At 44.6% G+C, this 27,628-nt stretch overlaps 1 long non-coding RNA gene across 1 annotated transcript in view; it reads left to right on the top strand.

Annotated features, from left to right (window-relative positions):
- LOC129058234 (uncharacterized) overlaps positions 1–27,628 on the top strand; it is a 69,510-nt gene that overhangs the window by 17,215 nt on the left and 24,667 nt on the right. Inside the window, exon 2 of the long non-coding RNA XR_008523257.2 lies at positions 4,215–4,406. This is a non-coding gene — a long non-coding RNA (uncharacterized LOC129058234). The remainder of the gene's footprint in view (positions 1–4,214; positions 4,407–27,628) is intronic.

A 27,628-nucleotide genomic window follows, 5' to 3' on the forward strand; every position in this document is an offset into this window, starting at 1 on the left:
TGACTCCGTCTCCTTCCTGTGAAATCCAAATTGAGTGAGCTGAGTTGCCCCAGGGACAGAAGAGAGATGTTTGGATAATTGCTGATCATTCACAGGCATAAAATAAACCTTTGAAGGAGACCTCATCCTTATACTAGATTATCATAATGCTTTGACGAAATCTTCTGACTTTAAAAATGTCTTGTAAATTTGGTTTGAATGCTTGTATTAGGTTTAATATCATCTTATTTTTCTGTTTTATGAATCATGTCAGTTTTTCTCTGGAGCTTGAAAGAACTATCCATTGACGGAACGAAAAGTTGTTAAGCAGGTCGGTCATCCTGTCACATCATAGGGCGACGCTTACCCTACCAGGGGTTTGTTTCATGTGCTTATTTGGGTATGGGACAAGGACAGATTAATCCTACAGCTGACCTTCAGCCCTGCCCCCTCTTGAAACCCTCCTGAGGCTATCTCCAGAATGTTCCTTATCAGAATACGCATCACTCTTCTCTGTCCATGGTAGCTGATTTTTGCATAGCCACACATCAATAGTTCATTCATTGACTGAGTATAAAAGGAAAGGTTCCACAAAAGTAAATTGTTCGGCTAAATGGAGCTTATCCTTGTAAGCAACACATTTAAAATTTTTAATTATATTTGAAAGAAATGTTGCTAGGAGGTATGTGCCCAAGTCAGAAATAATTTGGTTATGAGTGACAAAAAACCTACTCAGACTAGCTTAGGTAAAATGGGGTTTATGGAGCAGGCAGAGGGGTGTCTCATGGAATCCAAGAACAAAAAGTGACAGAGGTTTCTAAGAAGCAGGAAAATCATCACACACTCTCTGGTCCAAAGGTACTCTTGGGGACTGCACTGTCACCCTGGGTGGAGTGCAGTGGCACAATCACAGCTCATTGCAGCCTTGACCTCTCAGGCTCAAGTGATCCTCCCAACTCAGCCTCCCAAGTACCTGTGTGTGCCACCATGCCAGCTAATTTTTGTATACTTTGCAGACACAGGGTTTTGCCATGTTACCCAGGCTGGTCTCAAACACCTGGGCTCAAGCAATCCTTCCGCCACGGCCTCCCAAAGTGCTGAGATTACAGGCATGAGCCACCACACCCGGCCCTCATTTCCCCTTTTTAAGAACTCTATGAGTTAGATTTCATCAACTTCCATATTCCAGGTATAGCAACAGGAGCTCAGAAAGGTTGTTATGTCCCTAGGTCACACAGCTGGTAGCAGGTGCTAGAGCTAGGAGTCAAACGTAAGCCTCCCAAAGTGCTGGGATTACAGGCATAAGCCACTGAACCTGGTCTCTGATTCTTTTTTTTTTTTTTTAAGATGGAGTCTCTGTCACCCAGGCTGGAGTACAGTGGCAAAATCTTGGCTCACTGCAACCTCTGCCTCCTGGGTTCAAGAGATTCTCCTGCCTCAGCCTCCCGAGTAGCTGGAATTACAGAAGCCCACCACCACACCCAGGTAATTTTTGTATTTTTAGTAGAGACAGGGTTTAAACATGTTGGCCAGGCTGGTCTTGAACTCCTGATCTCAAGTGATCCAACCTCCTTGGCCTCCCAAAGTGCTGGGATTACAGGCGTGAGCCACCGCACCTAGCCCAGCCTCTGATTCTTGATTGACAAACCATAATAGTCACAATTCAGAGTCCCAATCAGTCATCTGTAAGGCAGGAAGCAGTGTTTGGGCACCAGCTCTGGCTCAAACCAACATTGCAAAATTAAACATTTGTGAGTGGTTCTTAGGCAAGGATGAGGGAAGTTCTATCTCAAGGGAGTATTAGGAAATAGATGAGGGCATTGTTGATTGTCACAGTGACTTGGAGGAGGGCCACTACTGACATTTAGTACATAGGAGCCAGGGGCACTTAATGTCCTCCACTGTATGCAACAGCCCCACAAATGAATTGTTCTCACCTCACATCCCTCCCTCGCTCAACCCACCAAATGCCAATAGTGTTCATACTAAGAAACACAGAATCCCAGGGAGCTTCATTTCATTTTCCCAAAGGAGTAGCCTTAGCTGTTTGGGCCACTACAGTTTTTAAACTCTGTGGCGTAACCATGACTGTGTGATATCTTGGTACAGAGAGGCCCTCTGGTCGTGATTTGTGCTGCTAGGCAAACATTCTGATCATCCCCATTCTGGACACACGGAAGGGCAGGAGCAATGTGACCAGCAATGGGCAATGAGCTGTGAGCCAGAGAGCACACCCCTTCTGCGATGAACAATGAATTGTCAATGAACAATCCACAAAGGTGCTCTTTTTTCCTGACCACAGCTGGAGACGTTGTAACAATGGCTGCTCCATGAGTCTGGGTCCTAGAGGGAAGACAGTGATAATTCAGAGTAGAACCTCTTGCCTCTCAATGATGAACATGAGTATAGGTGAAAAATAAACCTTCATTATGTTAAGTCACTGAGATGTGGGGGACTGTTTGTTACTGCAGCAAACCCAGCCAGTCCTGACAAATACAGGCTCTCAGAATTGCTATGTGCCAGGAACTCTTAAGTACTTAACAGTATTAACTCATTTAATTCTTACAACTTTATGAAGTAGATGCTACTATCATCCTTCCTCACTGTATAGATGAGAAAACTGAGGAACAGAAAGGTTAAGTTGCTCATTGAAGTGACAGTAAGTGATGGTGCTGGTATTTAAACCCAGGCAGTCTGCCTTTAGAGTCATATCTTAACTACAATGCTGTACTGCCTCTTGAGTTTTATGTAGCAGGTGCTACCACGCTAAATGACTTTAAACTACTGTGCTTCAGTTATCTAATTTCTGCTTTCAATGTTGTTAACAATTTTGATTCTTTATTCGTGTTGGTTGTCACTTTTTGCCATTGTCATCATACCTGCCGCTAGCAATAACTCCTTCTTTTTTTCTCTTCTAATATGCTGTTTCTAATCCATTACGGACTAGGAAACCAGATAATTAAGCTTGTTATGCACGTTATAATTGTGACTAATTGAGCCCGGCCACCTTGATAGTCAACATCGCTCTATCCCACCTCCACCCACCTTGCTCACGCTCTTGTAATTGTGTGATTGGTGGCTCTTGTATCTTCCCCTCTAGAGAGCATGCTCTTTTGAGGAAAGGTAATGAGCTCAATTCACCTTCACGTCTCTCTGTCCCCTTCCCCCAGCACCCAGCACAATGCTTTGCATATGTTAGGTGACTAATAAATATCTGCTAAGACTATTAAGTAATTAGGTTCTGAGTAATGGCCCAAGAGCTTGCCTATAAGTTAATTAGATGGGCTTTCCTGCTAGCCTGTGGGACATCCGTTTTAGCTGTCTAGAGGCCTCTGGGATTTTCTCAGTTGTGTCTTGGATACTTAAGATTATAGGACAAAGAGATCAATGAATTCCTTCATTTAGTCTCTCGGTAGTTGTTTATTGACTTTCTACCATAATATTAAAAATACTAGTAGCTTATATGTCCTGGATATTTACCACGGGGAAGTAATATTTGAAGCACTTTATAAGTGTTAATTTATGTTACACTCACAACAATCCGATTAGGTAGGGACTGTTGTCATCAACCCAAAGGCTGAAGAAACTGAGGCACAGAAAGCAAGTTTCCTAAGGCCTCATGGCTACTGAGAAGTGGAGTTAGACTAGTCAGGTGCTGGACCTATAGGAGGACAAGATAGAGAAGACATTTACCCTCAGGAGGTTGACATTTTTGTGGGAAGGCCAGATATGAAACAAATAAGCTTATAAATCTACTAACTGATTGTAGGCTGTGATAAGTGTTCTGAAAAGAATAAGCAGAGTGCTATAATAGAAAATAAAGCAAGGGACATAGGAGTGTGGTCCCACAGGGTGTCTAGGAGTGGGTGCATTAGCGTATCTATTGTTGGATAACAAACTACCCCAAAAATGTAGTGCTTAAAATAATAGACCTTTACTATCTCCCAGTTTCTGTGAGTCAGGGATTTGTGAGAGGCTCATCTGGGTAGTCCCAGCTTGGAGTTTCCCACCAGATTGTAGTCAAGATGTTGCCTGGCTGGAGCTGCAGTCATCCAAAGGCTTGACTGGGGCTAGTGGATCTGTTTCCAAGGTGATTCATTATATCAAACAGGGTTCTCTCAGACAAGCAGAACCAGTAGCAACGATATAGATCACAGAGTTGGGGGCATGGTTATAAGTCTCTTTCCAGGTATAAAGCTCTCCCTACATCTGATGCCAGACCTTGAAATCCACAGAGCAAGCAATCAGGAAGGAAAGGCCACAAGCAAATGGAAACCCCACCAGCACAAGCTAGAGCCCCACAAGGATAGACTGAAACTCATGTTCTTGGTGGTGAGGGCATCCTACAGAGGTTGGGCCTTTGTTCCAGATCTGAACACACACACCTGGCCCAGCTCCTGCATCACATCAACAAGGTGAGTCAGCAGGTGAGTAACAATGTATTTGCAATACAAAATTGCTGTTGCCCCCAGTACCACTACCCCCTACTCCAAGTCACTGAGAATTTCCCTCATGGCCAACCCTAACTGGAAACATACAAATAAGGGGATTCTGTAGTTCAGCCTTGTTAAGCTGACACACTGCAAACCCATCACATCATGACACTCACTCCAGTGGCTCTTAAAGGCCTCAGTTCCTCCTCGGCTGTTGGCAGGAGGCCCAGTCCCTCACCACGTTGGCCCTCATTAGGGCTGCTTGAGTGTCCTCATGACACGACAGCGACAGCTGTCTGCTCCCGGAGTGAATGGCCCAGAAAGAGAGTGAGGAGAAGACTGCAATGCCTTTGATAGCCTAGTCTTGGAAGTCGCCTATTGTCACTTCTCCAGTATTCTATTCATTACAAGTGGGTCATTGAGTTCAGAACTCATGCAAGGGGAGGACAATTAGGCTCTACCTTTTGAAGAGAGCAGGGTCAAAGATTTACGGGTGTATTTTAAAACCAGGAGACGGTATTTAAGCTATGGGGAAGGCAGCAATTTGAAGAGCCAGAGAAGAGTGTTTTGGGGCAGAGGTGACATCAGGAGACCCTGAAGGGTCTGATGTGTGTCTTTTACTGTGTGTTTGTTTGCTGTCCTCTTAAGGTCAGCGTGGCTAGATCCTCATGAGCCAGCCTCTGGGGAAAGCTGCCTAACATGAGGCTGGGCCTCCTCAATTGTGAGGAGCAATTTGTGTTTTATTCCAAGTGCAACCAGACACCATCATGAGGTCACAAGAAGAGGGACACAGTCTGGTTTGAGTTTTTGTGGTATTGCTGTGGCTGCTTTATGGGGAGTGGGTTGGAGGAGGATAGAGTAGCTGCAGGGAGCCCAGAAGGGGCATCAAAACACCATGCCTGTTCTTGTTCAAGCTCTATTGTTTATTTGGTCAATTCTTGTAAGCTTTCTGAACCCCTTTCATCAACTGTAAAATGAGGTGACTACTCCTTCCACACATCTCTGGACCACTGCAGGACTCAAAAAGAGAATGTATGTAGAGACACACTGCAAAATGCAAAATGTTCTGCAATGCAGCCGGAGAACTTTTGCCTGACTTGCTCTGGGTTAATACCACTTCCAGAGTTAGGTATTTTAACTCCAAAAGAGCACAATCATCAGGAGAAGCCTATTTTTAGCTTCAGTGTATCTATTGGTACAATTGCTACTCAACACTTCAACAGAGTTGATACCCACCTAAGTATTTAAATGACCAAGAACCATCACATCGTTGGGGGCAATGCTGTGAGATCACTGTAACATCCCAGCAATCATTCATGACAACTCATACCACCTGGCCATGTGGCATCACCTGGCTTAAGTTAGTGTCCTGGAGGCAGAGCCTAAAATGGGGACTTTTGCGCAGGTGGTCTATGGAGGTGGTGCTTCAGAGTAACCTGCAGCAGAGTGAGGGAAGCAGGATCAGGCAGGAGAGCAAGCAGGCAGATGGTGGTTTCAGGAGGGAACTGGCCTGAGCATGATCCTCTGGGGAGCTCTGGAGCATGAAGCATGAATTGCAGAGGTTATCCTGCCCAGAGGCAAGAAGGCTTGGCTGGTATACAACATCCTCTTCGCATGATTGGAATAATCTCTTGTAGTTTAACATGTCACCGCAAGAACTAATGACTTAAAACAACAGTCATCTACTTGTACACAGATGATCATAGCAGTATTATTCACAATAGCCAGAAGGTGAAAGCAATGCAGGTGTCCATTGCCAGGTGAAAGGATAATCAAAATGTGGTATATACATACTATGGATTATTATCTAGCCTTAAAAAGGAAGAAAATTCTGACATGCTACAACATGGATGAATTTGGAAGGCATTACGCTAAGTCAAGTAAGCCAGTCACAAGAAGGCAAATATGGTATGAGTCTACTTATATGAGCTGCGTAGAGTGGCCAAATTCATGGAGATGAAAAGTAGAATGATGGTTGACTGGAGGGAGGAGGGAATGGAGTTGTTTAATGGCTATGAAATCTCAGCTTTACAAGATGAAAAAGCTGATTGGTTATACAACAATGTGAATATATTAACACTACCTATCTACTTAACTGTACACTTAAAAATGGTTACAGTGATAAATTCCCCATTATGTGGGATTTTTTATTTTGTTTTTGTTTTGGAGACAGGGTCTTGTTCTGTCACCCAGGCTGGAGTGTAGTGGCAGAATCATGGCTCACTATAGCCTTGAACTCCTGAGCTGAAGCAATTCTCCTGTCTCAGCCTCCCAAGTAGCTGGGACAGTAGGCACACACCACCACGCCTGGCTAATTTTTTTTTTTTTTTTTTTTTTCTTGTAGAGACACGGATCTCGCTATGTTGCTCAGGCAGGTCTCAAACTCCTGGGCTCAAGAGATCTGCCTACCTAGGCCTCCCAAAGTGCTAGTATTACAGATGTGACCCACTTTGCCCAGCCTTGTTATGTGTATTTTACCACAATTAAAATAAAAAATAAAATTTTAAACAACAGTAATCATTTATTATCTGTCACTTTCTCTGTGGGTCACAAATTTGAGGGTGGCTCAGCTGGGCTGGGCCGGGCTATTCTCATTCAGGGTCTTTCATGAGGGTACAGGCAGATGGCAGTTAGGACTTAGCTGTCTTGAAAGTTTCTTCACACACGTGTCTTGTAGCTGGGCTGAGAAGACTCAAACAGCTGGGGCTCCTTAGGGGTCTCTATCTCTATCTCAGTGTGGTGGCTTCCCGGTCACTGAGCTTCTTACATCACGGCTCAGACTCCAAGGCACATGTCCTGAGGGACAGACAGAGACAGAGAGGCAGGCCGAAGCCGTATCGTTGCTTGCAATCTAGTTTGGAAGGTACATTAGTCTCCTAGGACTGCTGTAACAAAGGACCACAAGTTGGGTGGTTTAAAACAACAGAAATTTGGTCTCTCACAGTTCTGGAGGCCAGAAGTCTGAAATCCAGGTGTTGGCAGAGCTGCACTCCCTCTCAAAGCTCCAGTGGAGAATCCTTCCTTGCTTCTTCCAGCTTCTGGTGTTGCCAGCAATCCTTGGCACTCTGGCTTGTAGAAGCATCCCTGCAATCTCTGCCTCCATCTTCACGTGACATTTCCGTGTGTGTGCATGCCTCTATGTGTAAAACAATAACTGTTTTAACAATAGTTGTGAAGATGCAGTGAGTTAATGCTTAGGTGTGTAATAAATGTCCATTAAACATTAGCAACAGGCCGGGCGTGACAGCTCAGACCTGTAACTTTGGGAGACAAAGGCAGGTGGATCACTTGAGCCCAGGAGTTCAAGACCAGCCTGGGTGATATAATGAAACCCTGTCTCCCTGTCTTTCTCCGTATAAAGACAAATTTCCCCCTCCTTCTCCATATAAAAACATGAGTCGCTGGATTAAAGCCCACCTTAATCCAGTATGAACTCATTAAAACTTGATTACATCTGCAAAGACATTATTTCCAAGTAAGATCCCATCCGTAGATATCAGGGGTTGCGATTTCAACATATCTTTTTAGAAGACACATTCAACTTACAACAGAACGCATGCGGCCACTTCCACCTCATCCTCTTCCTTAGAATCCTGAAGTCTTTAGTACTGGCCCACCTTCAAGGAGAGGGAATCTGCCTTTTGATGAGAAGGATGTCAAAGAATTTGCAGGGAGTGTGTAACCTCCCAGGCATCTCAGGAGCTGTGTCTCCTGCCAGCCATGCCCAGCCTTCAGAGAGTGTGCAGGTGTGAGCTGTTAAACCAGCACTGCTGCAGCTGGGCAAGCTGGCCTGGTAGCAGGCATTTGGGAGCAATGCTATGGGACACCTGCTACAGGAATGTGACAACCAGTCCTTTGCAGACCAGTGGATCAGCTCATCCCCTTCCATGGCGTGCTACAGCCAACTATTCTTCAATTATAAAAATGGCATCACCTCTTAAGTAGAAAAATATTTTTAAAAAATTTTTAAATAATCACATTTTTTGATACTGTTTAGACAGCTAAATAATAATACTTGCCCAATGAGAATATTTACAACGGGTCAATACTGTTCCAACTATTAACAGATTTAATCCTGACAATTGTAGGAGGTTGGTTCCATTATCATCCCTATTTTACAGATGAGAAGACTGAAGCCCAGAAAGGGTTATGTAAATTATCCAAGTTCAGATGGTTGCTCAGTGGCAGAGCTGAAGTTTGAAACTCAGCATCTGGATCCATAAATCTATGCTCTTAGTCTCACTACTGTACTGCTGTTCTGAAATAGAATCCAGTAAGAAAAAAGCAAACCAAACTTGATCTTCTATTATATAATCATTCAGATTTATAATTGGATTTAAACATAGCCCAAGAAATTAAGGACCAACAGTTCTACAGCTGCTTTCCCAAGAGGACTGTTATGCTGAGGCATAACCACTTCTTCCAGAAGCAAGAGCCTGGGATAAGTCAAACCCAAGGCTGCCTGGGCAAGGTAGCATTGTCCTGGAAGAACATGTCTAACTGAGGCTCCAAATCCAGCGTCAGCAAACCCTTCAGGTGAAATTAATCTGCAACAGAGACGCTCTGCAGGGCAGTGTGAATTCTGCAAGCAGACCCTCTCTCCTGGTAGTTAGATGAGGTAAATCAACTAATTTCCCCAGTGAGATATGTTTTCTGTTGGACTTGTGCTTTCAATTATCCAAATGAAGAAAAATTCCATTTCGGAGGCTCTTTTCCAAATCCCAATTTTCTTCCTTATTCCCAACTCTTAACACTTCCTCTTCCCTAGCAGCTACCTAGGACCAGAGATTCTGATCTTTCTGCTTAGTGGAGTGTGTGTGTGTGTGTCTTGGAGGCTGGGGGCAGTAGGCAGGGGTGGTGCAGCACCCTGAACAGTCATGAACTGCCAGATAAAATGCCCTTGATCTGATGGTTTGCTTCAAACCATCAGACTGCATCACTCGACAATCCGGCAGCCTCCAGCTGATGGATTTGCAGAAGTGCTCAAGGATAATTGGCATTTTAATGGGAAAATGCCGTGTTCCCAAGTGTCAGAATAGCAATAAGATACCCCAAGGGCCATTAACACAGTTCTTGGGTAATTAAAGTTGCTCACCCATCAGTCTTGGTCTCAGAATCTATCCCATGCTTGCAGCAGGGCTTCTGAGGGTGCCCAATTCTCGCAGACCACTAAATTGGAACTCTAATGATCAAATGGCTTTTCCCATTCAAACACACACATGCAAAACACAGTGAAGAGCAGTTGCACCTCCATCTGTCACTGCCATTCTTCTGTCTTCTCTTGCACTAGGGCTGGGTTCAGGAGAGAACAGTGAGAACCATGGGTAATAGAAGGAATAATCCTTAACTGACTCTTCTGATATCAACTTACAGAGGCCACATTTCAGAAGGTCATTTTGATCCAATGCATCCACTATTTATTTATAGTTTACAGATGCCAGATACAGGGTGCATGGTACCCATTGGCTTGGTGATTAGGGCTGGGGCTGTACTTTAACCTCCCTTCACCCCCTTGGCTGGGCATCTGGTGTCCACACAAATAGATGTGCCGGTCTTTGCTAATGTTTCTTTTTTTTTTTTTTTTTTGAGACAAGGTCTCACTCTATTGCCCAGGCTGTAGGGCAGTGGTGTGATCTTGGCTCACTGCAGCCTCAACCTCCTGGGCTCAGGGGATCCTCCCACCTCAGCCTCCTGAGTAGCTGGGACTACAGGTGCATGCCACAACACCTGGCTAATTTTTGTATTTTTTTTTTTTTTTTTTTTTGTAGAGACAGAGTTTCACCATGTCGTCAAGGCTGGTCTTGAACCCCTAGACTCAAGCTATCTGCTGGCTTTTGTCTCCCAAATTGCTAGGATTATGGGCATGAGCTGTCGTGCCTGGCCTGTTGCTAATATTTAATGCACAGTTATTATGCACCCAAGCATTAACTCACTCCACCTTCACAACTGTTGTTAAAATGGTTATTGCACAGATAAAGAAGCTGAGGTTGAGAGAGGGAAGTGGCTTGTATAAGGTCACCCAGAAAATGGAGCTCAGGCTCAAGCTGTCTGATTGCAGAGCTCAAGGTTTTCACCACTACCCTATTGTAATGGTTGATTTGGAATGTCAACTTGACTGGATTAAGGGATACCCAGATAGCTGGCATTATTTATTCTCCATGCTTCAGTAGGTACTAAGCCTATCTCTTTTCTGCTGAAAAGGAAACCCAGGTAGCTTTGCTTTTGACTGGAATGATTGGGCAGCCCCAGATGTGTCTGTGAGGGTGTTTCCAGAGATTGGCTTGTGAGTCGGTGGACTTAGTGGGGAATATCTGCCCTTAAAGTGGGTGGACACCATCCAATCAGCTGTGGATCCAGATGGAACAAAAAGGAGGATGAAAAAGAGAATCCTCACCCTCTTTCTGCCAAGGCTGGAAGCTCTTCTCCTGCCCTTGAACATCAGCATTCCAGGTACTCTGACCTTGGGACTCACATCGGTGGCCTCAGACTGAGAGCAACACCATTGCCTCCCTGGTTCTGAGGTCTTCAGACTTGGGCTGAGCCAAGTTACCAGCTTCCCTGGGTCTCCAAGCTTGCAAGCATGGGCCTCTCAGCTCCGTAATCAAGCGAGCCAGTTCCCCTAATAAATCTTTTGCATGAATCTCTCTCTCTATGTCCTATTGGTTCTATATCTCTGGAGAACGCTGACCAAAATGGCTCTCCTTCTCTCAATCACTTATCAAAATTTGGGGGCAACCCATTTCTGTACCTATTAAAGAAGTATATCTTCCTATGAAAGCATCCTTAATTCTCATTTTGACCAAAGGGTTTGTCCCAGTGCCATTTTGGAAGCATGAAATAATGCTCAAGTCAAAGCATGTGGGCTGGACTGAGGGCTTTGAGATGAGGCTGGTGTTTGATGGGCTTTCTCCCATCAAGGACCACCTGCCCTTAGGAATAGGGACAGGAGAGTCAGGGTTCTGACAGGAAACAGATGGGCACGTGTGGACTGTTTAATAAAAGTACTCTACAGAGCTGAGGGCAAGGTTTAAGAAACCCAGGGAGGGATGGGGAGAAATTCCAAGTCAGGCAAAAGCCTGCTACATCCTAAGATATGAAGAGAAATGGGGGTTGGGGAGTCAGTGATTTCAGGGACCTAGAGAAGGTAGCTGCTTGGGGGTGGCTGCATGACAGGGGCTGTGGCTTCCCTAGAGGAACACAGCAAGTGAACTGGCAAAGAGGGGGTCCAGCCTCATTCTCCTCTTGCCTTCTCTCCTGCCAGCCCCTGCTTTCAGCTACACCCAACCCAAATCCAAAGGACAACGAAGCCACATTCCCTGGGGGCAGCATTCACAGCTGCAGTGTTTCTAGGCACACCACAGGTGGGCCAGGAAGAAGCTGAGTCTAGAATGAGAAATAGAAAATATCCAGCACAACAGAATGATGACATAGAGCTGTGTAGAACCCGATATTCAGTGGGACAAACTTGTTTCCTGAGATTTGACTGTTGGGGGGAAAATACTTATTCCCCTATTTATTCTTCACTTGTTTTTAGATCAGGATAATCTTGGCTTCTTTCTGCCCCTTCATTTATTTGCTTGAAGAGAAAGAATTAATTGAGTGATGACTTTGGGACAGAGGAGGCAAAGTAGCCCAGCCCCTTCCCATCTGTTCCCCTTAGGGAGCAGCCTGACTACTTAAAGCATGTGGTCCAGTCCACTCTCAGCACTGCAGCTATCTTGGCAGGAAACCCCTGCCCTTAAGAAGAAAGGCCCATGACTTTCCAATATTGCTTGAGACTGGCTAGGTAAATACACCACATTTTGGGATGTCCCAAATGTGGGACATGTCGTGAGTCCTTTGGCCAGATCTAAATACATCTTTTCATCCAGTTTTATCAGAAATAACTGGTCTCCCGATCCCTGTCAGCCTTTCTCCTTTCGTTTGTCATTGTTCAGTGCCTGACCTAAAGTAGGAAAGAAAAAGCTATATTTCTTTTTTTTTTTTTTTTTTTTGAGATAGGCTCTTGCTGTGTTGCCCAGGCTGGAGTACAGTTGCACAATCTTGGTTCACCGCAGCCTCTACCTCCCGGGTTCAAGCGATTAGCATGCCTCAGCCTCCAGAATAGCTGGGACTACAGGCATGTACTGCCATGCCCAGTTAAGTTTTGTATTTTCAGTAGAGATGGGGTTTCACCCTGTTGGCCAGACCTGTCTCGAACTCCTGACTTCAAGCGACCCGCCCACCTCAGCCTCCCAAAGTGCTGGGATAACAGGTGTGAGCCACCACACCTGGCCAAAGCTATATTTCTTCAACCTCAAAACTGGCAACTGAGAGTCAAAGTTGAGGACTTTGTGAGTGTCAAAAGTTTGTGTCAAGCCCCAAACAGACACATCCCATGGTGTATGGAGAAGCAAACAAACTGACATGCCTCTGTGCAGCAGTGCCCATCCTCCAGCCCCCTCCCCACTCCCACTGGCCTAAACAAGCAGAAGGCTAGAGGAGGGAGGTATTTGAAGTTGTCCCTTAAGTGGAGGGTGCCTAGGGAATAGAGTTGTTGCACCTCTCTTGCCTCCCCATGGAGGATGGAAGGGGTGGTGCTTTATTCCTGAAGCCAAGCAGAGGAAATTTCAAAAAGATCACTAGGACATTGGGCAGGGGGACAAGAATGGGAAAGAGATGGGAAGAGAGAGGGGAGACCAAAGTGCAAGTGTAGGTCACACAGATACCAAGAATGTGACCCCATTAGGGCCATCTTGCTACTGACCCATCCAAGGGAGAGCTCCAGAACCAAAGATATAAGTTGAGGGGGTGTTCTAATTTATTGCTGTGTGACAAGCCACCCCAAAGCTTAGCAGCTTAAAACACCAGCCATTTTATTGTATGTCATAATTTTGTGGGTCAAGAATTCAGGCAGGGCTCTACTGAGAATTCTGCTGCTCCACATGGAATCAGGTGAGGGCCTCCGGTGGTGTGCAGCTGTTGGAAGGGCTGGTCTAGTGCCTTGGCTGCAAGGCTGGGTTCAGCTAGGACTATTGATTGGCACACCTACAATTGCCTTCCCAGTGTGACAGTCAGACTTCTTACATGTTGGCTCAGAGGTCCAAGAAACCCTGATGGCAGCTGCAAGGTTTCTTATGATCTAGCATCAGAAGTTTGAGACTGTCCCTTCAGTTGCATTCTATCAGCCAAGGAAGTCACTAAGGTGAGCCTACTTTCAATGGGAGGGGAAAGAGACTCCTCCTCTCTACAGTAGGAGTAGCAAAGATTCCATAGCCATCTCTATATATCCTGGAGGCATTTGGCATATGTCTAGCCAGAATGTTTGTCTCAGGTCAGGGAAGGTCCCTCACCCAGGGCCTTTTATATAACTTAGTTATCTGCCCCATGAGAAGGCAGGTGTTGGCTGCCAGCCCAGCAGAAGCCATTGCCAGAGAAGCCAGGAAAGTCTCAAAAAGAAACAATAACACCCATTAAGAGGCATTTGTCCCTTTTTCCTCAGCCTGCTCCTCAACTCCTAAAGCACTAGAGGAGGAAGAACTAAAAAACAGACCACATCCCTTCCTCCTCAAGATGCCTTGGGTCAAAACCAGGTGTGCTCTGGGGGCTGGGAAATGAAAGTTAAATTGGGGCATGAGATTGAATCTTCAAACTTTAAACTAGCCTGGACTGGACTTTTAAAACCTAAAAATGACTGGAAAACTAGGGCTGAAATCTGATTAAAGGAGAGTAGACAGAGCACAGTTAGAGTCAATAATTAGAGAAAATAAGACAGTTGTTTATATCTTTACTGAATTTAGATTTTTCAATAACCTGGTAACATTTTCATAATAACATATGGGTGTTATGCAATTAGCAAGAAATAGGTTTGTAAGATTTGAAGATGCTCCTTCCTGAAAAAAATACAGGGCTTAAACCTCTTCTAAATGATCCATTGTAGGGGCCCATAATCTTTTCTCTGAGATGAAGCAGGGACACTGGTATTGGAGAGGAAAAACTTTTCCTCTACCCTCTTAGGTGAGATAACTGGGGACCTGTGAATTAAACTCACAAAAGACAAACTGAGAGGAGAAAAAGCACACAATTTTTAATCATATTTATGTGCATGAGAGTTCACAGAAAAGAAGTGAAACGCAAGCAGTTAGACTTGAGAGCTTGTGTGCCCTTTTAACAAAGAAAAGAGGATCATAAATTGTGGGGCAGTAACTGGCACATATATGGGGGAACTAACGGAAAATAAGGATTCTTTTAGTAAAGTCTGTTTACGTAGACTCATCTTTGTATGGACCCTTCATCTCTTCACTCTTCTCTTCCTGGTACATGTGTTTGGGATCAGTCACAAAAAGGAATGCTGCCTTCTGGTGTGGGACTTTGGTGGCATTCACTCCCTGTGCTGCAAGCGTTGCTGAGAAGTTACATCTAAGATAAAACAGAAGCAAAGGATCCAGCTTTCAGTTTTCATGAGACTCAAGAGGAGCATCAGCATCACTCACTAAAGGAACGGAGATGGACACAGTGGGGTACTAAAAATGCTGGTGACTAGCTGCTAGGGAGGCTGAGGCAGGAGAATCGCTTGAACCCAAGAGGCAAAGTTTGCAGTGAGCCAAGATCACACCACTGCACTCTAGCCTGGGTGACAGAGCAAGACTCCATCTCAAAAAAAAAAAAAAAAAAAATTGCTGCTGACTGCATCAGTCGAGGTCCTGCCAGGACACAGACGGTGCTCTCAGCATGAGTAATTTGAGGTGTGTTTAGTAAAGGCACTATCTACAAAGGGGTGGGCAGAGTATGGGACACCATAGTTGACTTGCAAAAACCCAGGGCTGGTAACAGCTATTATCACCCTGATGCCTTGAAGGGACAGGAAGGGACAGTTATGGGGACCTGGAGGTAGCATGGGCTTCCCAGGAGAAGCTGTGATCTTTGAGGGATGCTGCCACTCCCAGGCAATTCCAGAGGGGAAGAATGAATTGGTAGAACCCAACCAGAAGCCACAGGAAAGGTGCCTCCTGGGCCACAGAGCAGGGTGTGGAATGGCCAAGAATAGATTGAGACAATGGAAAATACCCAGCACAGTGACAGTAAAATGGTATATCAGCAATCAATACCAAGCAGGAACTCACTACATTCCGGACCTAGTGCTGAGCATTTTATAGGTATCCACTGATCGAATCATCGCAAATTGATCAGCACAGTTTCTATTCATATTGCCCACATCACAATTTACTAAATTGTCCAGCACCGCACAGCTAGGAGGTGGTACAACTGGGGTCTGTCCTTTTCATTGTCTTTAATGAGCTCTTTCAAAACTCTGTTGTAGGAAACTGATAATAATGCCAATAAGTTTGGTCCAGTGGAGATGCCATTGAGTACCCTTTGGAAGTAGACAGTACTGCATCTGTAGGGGTGTAAAAAAATAGTCTCTCTACCTTTCATAGTTCTTCATTAGGACAGACTCCTATAACAAAAGACAGATTAACAAGAGAAAAAGTGTATTAACATGTATGTTTTGTATATATGGGAGATACCCACAGAATGAGTAAATCTCAGAGGAAGCTTTGAAATTAGGCTTATGTAACATTTTTCACAAAAAAAAAAAAGCAGTACATTTTTAGAGAGTGATAAGACAAAGGAAAAGGACTCTAAGTCTCTAGGGATGGCAAATTGTGGGAAAGCAAATAGCAGACAAAGGCTGATAATACAGCTTGTCAGGTAGATGCTTCTGCTACCTTCTCCTAGCTGATAAGGGTCTAAGGTTGTCTTCAATGTCTTGTTTTTGTCCTTCCTGGTAGAGAGGGGAGGAGGAAAAACTTACCTTTATAAATTTATATCCTGCTTTTAGGCAAGTAGGAGGAGGGCAAAGAGGTTTCTTGTACATGCTTCTTCTCAATTACCTTCAGCTCAAAATGATCCCTATGCCAAAATGGCATCTTTTGGGGTAGCGTATCCTGGTCTCCTACACACCTATTAGCAAATCCATTTGGGCATTTCTGACTACCTATATAGGTGTCTGCCTTTTTTCCCCTCATTCTCCTTTGGACTGGTTGATTGAATCTAACTGATTTTTTTTTTCATTAATTGAGTTAAATGAAATCTTTGACCTGCGTTCATTTTATATGTGAGTCATGCCTTTACCTTTTAGAAAATCTCTCCTTTTACCATGGTCCACCTGCATGCACCTTCACCCCTTCATCCCAGTCCTTCATTGACTGACCGATCTCTCCCTTTGGGAGTCCTGAAAATTGTGGGAGAGATGACTTCTCCCATTTTCTCTTCCTGTTAGCAGCTGGTGTTTGATATCCAAGGGTGCTGGGACCTTGCTAAGTCCCAAGGCCCAGGAATCCCCACTTTTCTGTGTACTAGCAGCAGAATAGCCCAGGGCCAAGGGCACGGGCTTTGGCATCCAGTTGTACCACTTCCTAGCTGTGCAATGCTGGGCAATTTACTCTAGTAAGCTGTGATCTGGGCAATATCAATAGAAACTGTACTGATAAATCTGTGCAGACAGAGCAACCTCTGAGATTTACTCATTTCTATGGGTATCTCCCATGTACATATGAAGCATTCATGTTAATAAACTTCTTTTGCCTTTGTTAATCCATCTTTTGTTATAGAAGTCTGTCCCAGCTAAGAACTATGAAGGGTAGAGAGAAAATTATTTTTTCCTTTCCTACAGATACAATATTGTCTCTTCCAAGGGGGACTCAGTGGCATCTTGACTGGACCAATCTTATTTGCATTATTATCAGTTTCCTACAAAAGAGTTTTGAAAGAGCTCATTAAAGAAAATGAAAAGGACAGACCCTGATAGAATCAGATAACCCACGCAGAAGGTGCACCTAGTATTCCACTGAAAGGCTATCCAATGATCTCTTGTGCCTATATCAAAGGCTTTTCCAGTTATTCTTGACAATCATGATTGCAGTTGTCCGTAAGTTTATAGGCTGTAATTCACATGGTTGTCACCCATGTGGTCATCCAAGTTTGCAGTGCCTGACAGTTGAAGGAAGAAGCCAGCAGCAGGAACTATTTTCACTGTTCCTTAGACCTCACCCCAGACTTTCCCTCTTCCTCTCCCCTTCTTCCCCTGATTTTAGACCTCTTTTATTTCTAGAGAAAATCTTCTCCTATTTTTCTTTCCCTCTGAGATACTTCTCTTATCTTTTGACAGTAAACCTTGATGGCTAATTCATTAGCAACTGAAAAACTGCTTCGTCTTTCCTCCATGGCAGCATGAGCTTAAATCCTCAAACTGTGAGGAGAGAGAAATTCTTTGCCCTCCATCCTTCAGGGGAGCACAGCAAAGGAAAAAAAAAGAAAAACAACAAAATTATTTTTCTGTATTAAATTAAAATGTAATTAAACAAAATTAAGTTAATTAAAATTCCATATTAACATCCTATTCAAGGCTTAGTTCAAATGTCACCTCCCTAATGAAGTCTTCCCTGACCATCTTATTTTAATTGCAGCTCCACACTCCCACCCATCTTGTACCCCCTACTCAACTTTATTCCTTATAAAGGATTGCAGCCTGCAGGCTGGGAAGTATAGCCTTGAGCAGAAACCAAAAGCAGGGTACTGAATTTGGACTTTATGCCAAAAGGGTTGGTTAAGTAGATATGTTTAACAGACTATAGGAGGGGCTATGAATGCTCATGATGGTGTAATAAGCAAACATGCATGTTATATACATCCCGTGTTCACTTTGAGATAGAGACTTGACATTTAAATGCATGAAAATTCAGCTCTATATGTCAAAAGGTGTAAACAGAGGATGCAGAGGCATCCTGTATACAGTCCCTGTAACCCGGCCAGAACCAGTCCATGGTTGGTAGTCTCTTATCAGGAAGAGAAGTTAGTCAGTGGTTTAAATTGGAGGTAGAGCAAGTCTTTTGAAAGTGCTGGTTTCTGGTTAACTCTTTTTTTTTTTAAATTGCATCTCACTTTAATGTGGAATCTAAAATCAAAAAAGGTCAACTGTACAGATATAGAGAATAAAACAGTGGAAAGGGGGAGATGTAAGTCAAAAATACAAAGTAGCAGATATGCAGAATAAACAAGTCGAGAGGTCTCATGAACAATTTGAGGACTGTAGTTAATAAAATTGTATTGAATTAGTGATTTTTGTTAAATAGATTTTAGCTGTTCTTGTTATAAAAAGTATAACTATGTGAAAGGATAAACATGTTAATTTGCTTCACTATAGTAACCATTTTACTATCTACATGTATGTTGTAAACCTCAAGTATAAATAATAAAATTTATTTTTAAAATGGCTGAGGGAGTTTATCACCACTAAACTAGCCTTATAAGAAATGCTAAAAGGAGTTTTTTTGAGTGGAAATAAAAAGATGCTGAAGTAACAACATGAAAACATATGGAAATACAAATCTTATTAGTAAAAGTAAATACATAGTCAAATTCAGAATACTGTAATACTGTGATGGTAGTCTATAAATCACTTTTGTTTAATTCTACTTTAAGTTCTGGGATACGTGTGCACAACGTGCAGGTTTGTTACATAGGTATACATGTGCCATCATCTAGGCTTTAAGTCCCACATGCATTAGGTGTATGTCCTAATGCTCTCCCTCCCCTTCCACCCCACCCCTCTCTGGTTAACTCTTAAGAAAGCAAGCCTAATGATGGTTAGCAAGGGAGGGGGTAAAATAAGGCATGTTCAACCTCTTATCATGCTGGGAACTCAGTTTTCAAGGTTTCTCAGAGGTCCCTTTGGCCAAGAGGGGGGTCCATTCAGTCAGTTGAGGGGGCTTAGAATTCAATTTTATTTCTCAGATGTCAACTCTTTGAAGGCAGGGATTTTGTTTCTTTTGTTCAATATCTTAACCCTACCACCTAGAACAATGCCTGACATATAAATGTTCGATAAATATTTGCTGTGCAAATGAATGGAAATTGTCTGGACACTGACATCCTTCCACACTTGACTCACTGGCCTACACAGTAGGCTTCACACTGGCTGTGACCTAACCTATGAGCTGCCCTTCTTCGGTTTTCTTCTTTCCTCTACTGTTTCACTTAGCATCTAACTGTGAAAGCTGCCTGAGATCAGGAAGCAGGAAATGGAAGCTGAAAGTCGCAGAACTCTTGATACACAAATCAAAATGTTTGGGGCCCAGACTCTCAGAGCTAAATCCCAGCCCTCTCAAATGTTTTCAGACAGGGAAGATCCAGGTTTCTTGTGACCCATAGCCTATAAATTGGTGAGGAGAGAAAGGTCCTTTGAGGAAAAACAAAAGGAAATTAGGTATGACAGCCTGCGTAGAATGAGAAGAGAAATCACATCATGTCTCTTACTGGAGCCTTAGAGTTGTCATTCCCTTTCTTCTGAGATCTCCTTAGGCAGTTCCTCAGGGATGCTTACAGAGATGGGTTGCTGGCTGCACCACCGCCTCCTCTCCTGGTTCAGCTGACAGAAGCAAGGACATCACCTGGAAGTCTGTTAGAAATACAGGTCTCAAGCCCTGCTGATATGGTTTGGACCTGTGTCCCCTCTAAATCTCAAGTTGACATGTAATCCCCAGTGTTGGAGGTTGGGGCCTGGTAGGAGGTTGATATGGTTTGCCTGTGTCCCCACCCAAATCTCATCTTGAACTGTAGCTCCCATAATTCCCACTGTTGTGGGAGATAATTGAACCATGGGGGCAGTTTCCCCTATACTGTTCTCGTGGTGGTGGGAATAAGTCTCACCAGATCTGATGGTTTTATAAGGGGAAACCCCTTTCACTTGGTGTTCATTCTCTCTTGCCTGCTGCCGTGTAAGATGCACCTTTCACCTTCTGCCATGATTGTGAGGCCTTCCCAGCTATGTGGAACTATGAGTCCATTGAGCCTCTTTTTCTTTATAAAATACCCAGTCTCAGGTATGTCTTTATCAGCAGTGTGAGGATGGACTAATACAGAGCTGTTTGGAACATGGAGGCAGATCTCTCATGTATGGATCAGCATCATCTCCTTGGTGATGATGATGAGTGAGCTTTTGCTGTGTGTCCACACAGATCTGCTTGTTTAAAAGCATGTAGCACCACCCTACCCACGCTCTCTTGCTCCTATTCTCATCGTGTGACGTGCCTGCCCCAGCTTTGCCTTCCACCTTGAGTAAAAGCTCCTTGAGGCCTCACCAGAAGCGGATGCCTGCACCATGCTTCCTACACAGCCTGCAGAGCCGCAAGTCAATTAAACCTCTTTTCTTTACAAATTACCCAGTCTTGGGTATTTCCTTATAGCAATCCAAGAACAGTCCAGTACAGCCACCCTAGGCCCATTGAATCCAAGTCTGCCTTTTCTTTTCTTTTTTTCCTTTTTTTTTTTTTTTTGAGACAGGGTCTTGCTCTGTCACCCGGCCTGGAGTGCAGTAGCGTGATCTTGGCTCACTGCAAACTCCACCTCCCAGGTTCAAGTGATTCTCCTGCCTCAGCCTCCTGAGTAGCTGGGATTATAGGCGCATGCCACCACGCCCAGCTAATTTTTGTATTTTTAGTAGAGACAAGGTCTTGCCATGTTGGCTGGGCTGCAAGTCTGCCTTTTCATAAGGTGCTGGGGGATTGATTCCTATACACATTAAAGGTGGGTTGACATAGACTTTGTGGAGTCCTGTCAACTCCAAATGCCTCACCTTGGCTCCTGCCAGGAGCCCTGATGCTGACGTTTCCTCCTGTGATCCGTACACACTGTAGTCAGGTCTGCCACTGGCTAATGCTACAGGGTGTCTGCCTGAGGGACCAAGACACTAGAGTCCTCACTGTGGCATTGCTACTGTCCACTTGTCCTTTATTAAGTGACCGTGGTGCATCCTAGCACAGTCAAAAGAGGGAGCTGCTGTACTGAAACAGAGGACTAGTGGGTCATTATAGGACTTGGGACGCTCCTTGAGGTGGTGGAGGATAGAGTAGAGGCCATCTGTCCCCTCATAGTTCCTCAGGCCTTAGTATTCTAGCCTTGGCCAGCACTCATCCACTGCTGAGGACATTCTGGAGCAGCTAGAACCCCTCACTCTGCTAACAAGGCGAGCTGCAATACCAGAGAACGCATGTCCCAGGGTCTTTTCCCCATCCCATCCTGCAGCCCTCAGCCAATGGCTGATGACAGCTGCAGCACAGGTGCGTGTTACACACTGGCTCCCAGGACACTTCAGCAGGATCATGCCCCTGTTGCCCACAGTGGTTACATACTGGAGGGCACAACTTAGGCTGGCATCCTTCCCTTCCCTGCCTCACTTCCCCCAATCCCTCATGGGTATTTCCTGGGGTTCCTTTCCAAATAAACTACTTGGACTACAATCCTCATCCCCGGGTCTGCTAGAAGGGAAACCCCCACCTAGGATTTGGGGTGGAGGTGGGTTGGGGTCAAGTAAAAATCCCAGGTTGATTTTTAATTTTTTTCCTCTATGAATCGTGACAGCATCTGCAAAACTAGACCACTTCCTGGAGAACCATTCAGCTCAGCACAGGCTAGAAACTATGGAAAGAACGGGAATGCGGACCTCCTGCTCACTGAGCAGGCAGGGCTTAAAACTGCTGTTGTGTTAACTCAGGGTTTCTCAACCTGGGCATCAGGACCAGAGAATTCTTTGCTCCCAGGGTTGGGGGTGCTGCTCTGTGCACTGTGTGATGTTTAGTAGCATCTCTGGCTTTTGCTCACTAGATGCAACTAACACACACACACACACATCCCATTGTGATAATCAAATATGTTTCCAGACATTGCCAAATGTCCCCTGGGGGGCCACAAATCGCCCCCGGTTGAGAACCACTGGGTTAACTGAACTCTTTCTTCTGAGCAATGGCAAACAAAACCCAGGCTGACTGTTTCCCACCTGTGGTAAAACTTGCAGCCCTTTGCTTTACCTCTGATGCGCCTGCCCTCTGCCCTGCCTGGCTTCAAGTCCTCATTATAAAACCCATTTGTCACCGCTCCATTTTTGAGGATTAATTTCTAGATTGTCTGCTGATGGCTAACTGGGATTGCGTTTCTGGTAAAAAAAGAAAAAAAAAAAAAAAGAAAGCCCAACACATCAGCTCCCTGCTGGTCTCAGAATTCCAGAGTGCCCTCAAGTGGCCAGAAACTGCCATCCTCTTTGGCTGCCCTCCAAATTCCAGGCTGCTCTGGAAAGAACTATGGGGGGCAGGGACCTTCCCCTTGCTTGGTGCTTCTAGAAAATCTGTTTTCTCACAAAGTGACAAAAATTCAGCAGTGTCTCCTTCAGGCTGTTTCTTGGAGCATGTTTTTGAGCGCATCCCTGAGAGGTTGATCCTACGGGCTGTGTGTGCATGTGTTATGAACGTGTGTGGTTTTCAAAGTCTGGTCAGTAATGAGGAATGCAAATGGAGTCAGTGCTGAGAGAAGGGGCTGCAGACCACACCACTGTGCTGGGCACACATAAATGAGCCTTGCGTGCTGGCAGAGGGCAGTCAGGCCCTGTCAGCTGTTACAACCACGTGAGCTGCAGGGAGACCTCTGGGAAAGAGACCGCAGTCTTTATCCAAGTGGCCTCGGTTACCTGCAACCAGGTCACACAGACTCTGTGTTCTCTCTTGATTCACCAGTTTTAGCATGCGACAGCCACCAGAGAGAAACCAGGTCTAATTCTCCGGTTTTCCAGGCCTACTTCAGTTCCCGAGACTGCCTCTTCTGGAGGGACGCTCCAAGAGATGGGGAGATAATGGAAGTGCCTAATCGCAAAGCCCTACAATATAATTTGTAGGAAGTAGGCAAAGTGCATGCAAAATGAACATTAAAAGCTAAGGAGCTATTCAGGCTGGAAAGAGAAGAGGCTTTCAGCACCGGGTGGTCTTCCAGCCTACCTGTCACTCACCCTCTTCAGGACTAGGCGGGGACCACTGTGCTCTCTGCAGACATATTTCAAAATACTCTACAGCACACAGCACAGAGCACTCAGCACAGAGAACTCAAAACAGGTTTTTCACTTGCATGAAGCTCCCTCGGTGCCAACTCTATGTGGGCATTCAGTATTTCCCACTATCACGCTTCACTGTAATTGCATAGGGTCAGATTCCTGGACAGACCGGAGGCTCTGGGGAAACACCAAGGCCCACGTCTCATCACAGGAGACTTCGGACACAGCACAGGGTCTGGCCTCCAGGGGCACACTGTCTTTATTTGTTGAAGGGACACTTAAATCAGAGATCAGTGGATTTTGAAAGACAAAGAAGAAAAGAGATGGAATTCATGTAAGGAAATGGTAGACCCTAAGACAGAAATGTGCTGAGTCTGTTTGGGGAATAGTGAGAAGGCCCATTTTGAACTAGAGAAGATGGCTCGTGTAATGAAACAATGAGGAATCATGCTGGAAGGTTGCTGAGGGGCAAGAGAAAAACTGATCTTCATTTCCTAAGTCAATAAAATATTCACTAGCAGTTGTTCATGTCTCACCTTCTTTTTCTTGATGAATATCTTATAATGCCCCTTTACCACCCTGAAATGAAATTCATCTTTTCAATATAACCCACCTACTCACATAATTTTTAAAAATAAGTATAATGGCCCAAGTCTAGTCTAAAAAAGAAAGAAATGTCATTTACAATATCATATGCATAGGCCTGGATTTATTAGGAGATATAATGAAGTAGTCAGATGTTTGCAACTCATAATGGAAAAATTTGAATATAAAAAATGTAAGGCAATATTCAGCTGAATATTCACACACGAGGAATCACTGTGGTGGCGAGAGCTGCAACTGTAGACTGTTAACAGGTGTATTGCTTCGGTGACTCTAATACCTTAAGGAGATTTGCTATTGGCAATGTTGTTTTTGAAGCGGAGAAAAACTTTTGGCAAAGGTTCAAACATAACTAAGTACAACTATCCATTGATTTACAGTCACTGTGTTTCTAGAATCTATAATACATATTAAGATCCCATGCAAAAAAAAAAAATTGTTCTAGTATGTAGCTGGAGAATTCAGAGAGGGAACAGGACACAGAGCTTGACTCTGTTATGTCCAGGGCCATAGCTGGAATACTCAAAGGCTGAAGTCTAGAATCATCTGATGGCTTCACTGGGGCTGCAAGACCTACTTTCAAGGTGGCTCATCTACACAGCTGGCAAGTTGGTGCTGGCTGTTGGTAGGATGCCTCTCTCCCTGTGAAATTTCCCCACAGGGCTGCTTGAGTGTCCTCACACCATGGCAGCTGGCTTCCTCCAGAGTGAGCAATCCCAGAGAGAGGGACAAACCAAAGCTCTTCCTTTTACAACCTAGCCTCAAAAGTCACATAGCATCACTTCTACCACATTCTTTTCCTTAGAAGAGACTCCTTAAGTCTGGTCTGCATTCAAGCAGAGGGGAATTAGGCTCCATGCTTTGAAGGAAGAGGTATCAACAAACTTGCAGACATATACTAAAACCACCATAGCTCAGATAACTTGCAATGGGGTTTTCAGGTACATTCAGTCTACTCAAAATTACATGGGATGGGCCGAGCGCAGTGGCTCACACCTGTAATCCCAGCACTTTGGGAGGCCGAGGCAGGTGGATCACCTGAGGTCAGGAGTTCGAGACCAGCCTGGCCAAAATGGCAAAACCCTGTCTCTACTGAAAATACAAAATTAGCCGGGTGTAGTGGTATGCACCTGTAATCCCAGCTACTCTGGAGGCTGAGGCATGAGAATTGCTTGAACCCGGGAGGCAGAGGTTGCAGTGAGCTGAGATCACATCACTGCCCTCCAGCCTGGGTGACAGAGTGAGACTCCATCTCAAAAAAAAAACAAAACAAAACAAAGCAAACAAACAAAAATTACATGGATGTAGAAAAAAAATCCATAATGTGGGACAATCCCACATATTACAGACTGTCTTATGCTCTGTAACCCCATCCCTACTCCACCAAATGCCAGTAGCACATCTTTATCATTGTGAAATGCAAAACACCCCATACACTTTCATAATTCTCTCTCCTTGAGAACCACTGTAATGGATCATAAAAACAACTAAAAATTTGGGTCAAGAAAGCAACAAAATCAGACCCAGGCATTATGATTAGTCTAGCAGCAGAATGTGGGAAAGTCTTCCGATTATTTTAAGATCCATGACTTATGCTCTGCCATCTCCCACAGCCTCCACTGGCACCAGTGCCCTTTAGGCTCCTTGTACGCACTAAGCTCCCTCGTGACTCAGGGCCTTTGCACTTACTGTAGATCTCTAGAACATTCTCCTGTTTCTCCCTTATACCCGCACCTTTTCACTCTCAGAATTTCTTCAGATAAATCTTCCTTCTTCTTTCCAAAGATACCAGGTTTCCCTGGAAAGCAAAGTTTTCCCAATTTGAGCACAAATTGCAGTTTTTAGTTATAGACTTGTGTGATTATTTGTTTAATTTCTGTTTCCCCATACAAAGGTAAGCTCAGTGATGGCAGAGGGAGGAAGGAAGGAAGGGAGGGAGGATATGAGCCTCTTGCATTAGCCACAGAGCTGAGCAGCCTCGGATAACATGGAGAAGTTTACTATTCCTTTTGGGCCCCCTGAATGAACAGCCCCACATATCACTGGGTGGAAGGAAGGAGAAGGAAGGGCCCCATCCCTATTGAAATATTGGTGAAGATATATATCTGACTGTGCCAGCACACACATAAAGAGGCATATTAGCTCCCCAGTTCGCAATGAAAAACCACAGCTGCTAATGGTGATGTTGCTAGGTTGTTCTGTCGAGCATGATTTTCTGTTTCAATTACTGCAGTGGTGGTGATTTAGCAGCCAGACCGTCTGAGAGATGCTCCTAGGAGGTTACGTTGTAAGGCCCATCAGAAAGAGATGGCCTGGGTTGGTTGGTTTCTTTCGCTCTCTCCATTAGATTTTGCTGTTCACCCAAATAGACTCTCCAGTTTAGGCTGTGGCCATGTCATCACTGTGGGTGAGCTGGGCTTATTGGGGGTTCCTGCGAGGGCTTAGTGAATACTGTGCCATTGCTATTACCCTGAAGCAGGGCTATGCATTCTATAAGAAACCTCGTGATCACCACTTACAGAGAGTATTTATTGTGTGCCAGGCACCCTGGTACATAAACTTCCTGCTAGATTTGCCCTGACACAATCTCACTTCAGCCCCACAACAGCCTAGTGGCTGCCATTTTACACTGAGTTCACTAAGACCCGGAGAGGTTTTCAAACAGTTCCTTAAGGTTAAAGAGCTGGGACGCAGTGAAACAGGAACTTGACCAAGATTCATCTGACTGTCCAGCCGGAGCTTGTTACATCACCCTGTACTGCTAATTCCTGTCCTCCTGCCAGCCAGGGCTGATACTTCATCCTGCTATCCCCATCATCATTCACTGGATCTGCCTGTAGCATCCCTGAAGGCTTTGGGTGACTTCCAAGTGTGAGGGAAAATGCAGGTGCAATCTCCATTTCACCGCCTTACCCTTGAGACTCCACGAAAGACTACCTCTGGCATTCTGCACATGTGGGCTGGAGAATTTCTATGGCCTCCCAGAGGCTAGAACTTGCATGTGGATCTGCCCATAACAAGCTCTTCCATCTTTAGAGCCCTCCCAGAGGGACTTTTGTGTCTATTATTTAATTACATATTCAGTGTTCTGAGTCTAGTCCCCAGTTTCACAGGCATGCATGGCCCTTGTTGGTAGGAGCAAGGGTGGCAGTTACTGAGGCTCGCTGATCCCTGAACTAGACGTGGCCTTGGTAATGCCCTTGAAATCTATAGTCCAAATGTGTCCCCTGACTTCTGCTCCTCTAGCTCATCCACTCATTGTATAAGCTCCCATTTCCTGTATTCAATTATTTTCTATTTGAAATGACTGGAATGGTTTTGGTTTCCTAAATTCTGACTTACATGCCCTACTTCTAGTCCCTGAGATCCTGGGTCTTCCTCTGTGATCTTCCCAACAGTAGACACAAAAGCATCTTTTTTTTTTCATTTTAAGTTGGGTTTCTTTCTTCATTCTTTTCCAACTAAAGATTCATAATCAGTCACATGTATTATCTCATTTAATCCTCCCAACAAGCTTTTAGAGTAGATATTATTAACCCCATTTTGTAAATAAAACTGAGGCTCAGAGAGGTGAAGTGGAGGGTTCTGCTAGCTCTGTGGTATCTTCTGTGAATAAGAAGAAAATATCTGTTCCTGGAGAGTGAATTTCAAATTGGCATCCACTATGAGCAGGAGAATTACAAAAGGCACCCCTTCCTCTGGGCTGATGTGGTCCCAGAGCCAGAGAGCACAGCTTGATAAGCAGAGCTGGGGATGG

The sequence above is a fragment of the Pongo abelii genome, chromosome 2 (genome assembly GCF_028885655.2).
Source record: "Pongo abelii isolate AG06213 chromosome 2, NHGRI_mPonAbe1-v2.0_pri, whole genome shotgun sequence".
In the NCBI taxonomy this organism is placed as follows: Eukaryota; Metazoa; Chordata; class Mammalia; order Primates; family Hominidae; genus Pongo; species Pongo abelii.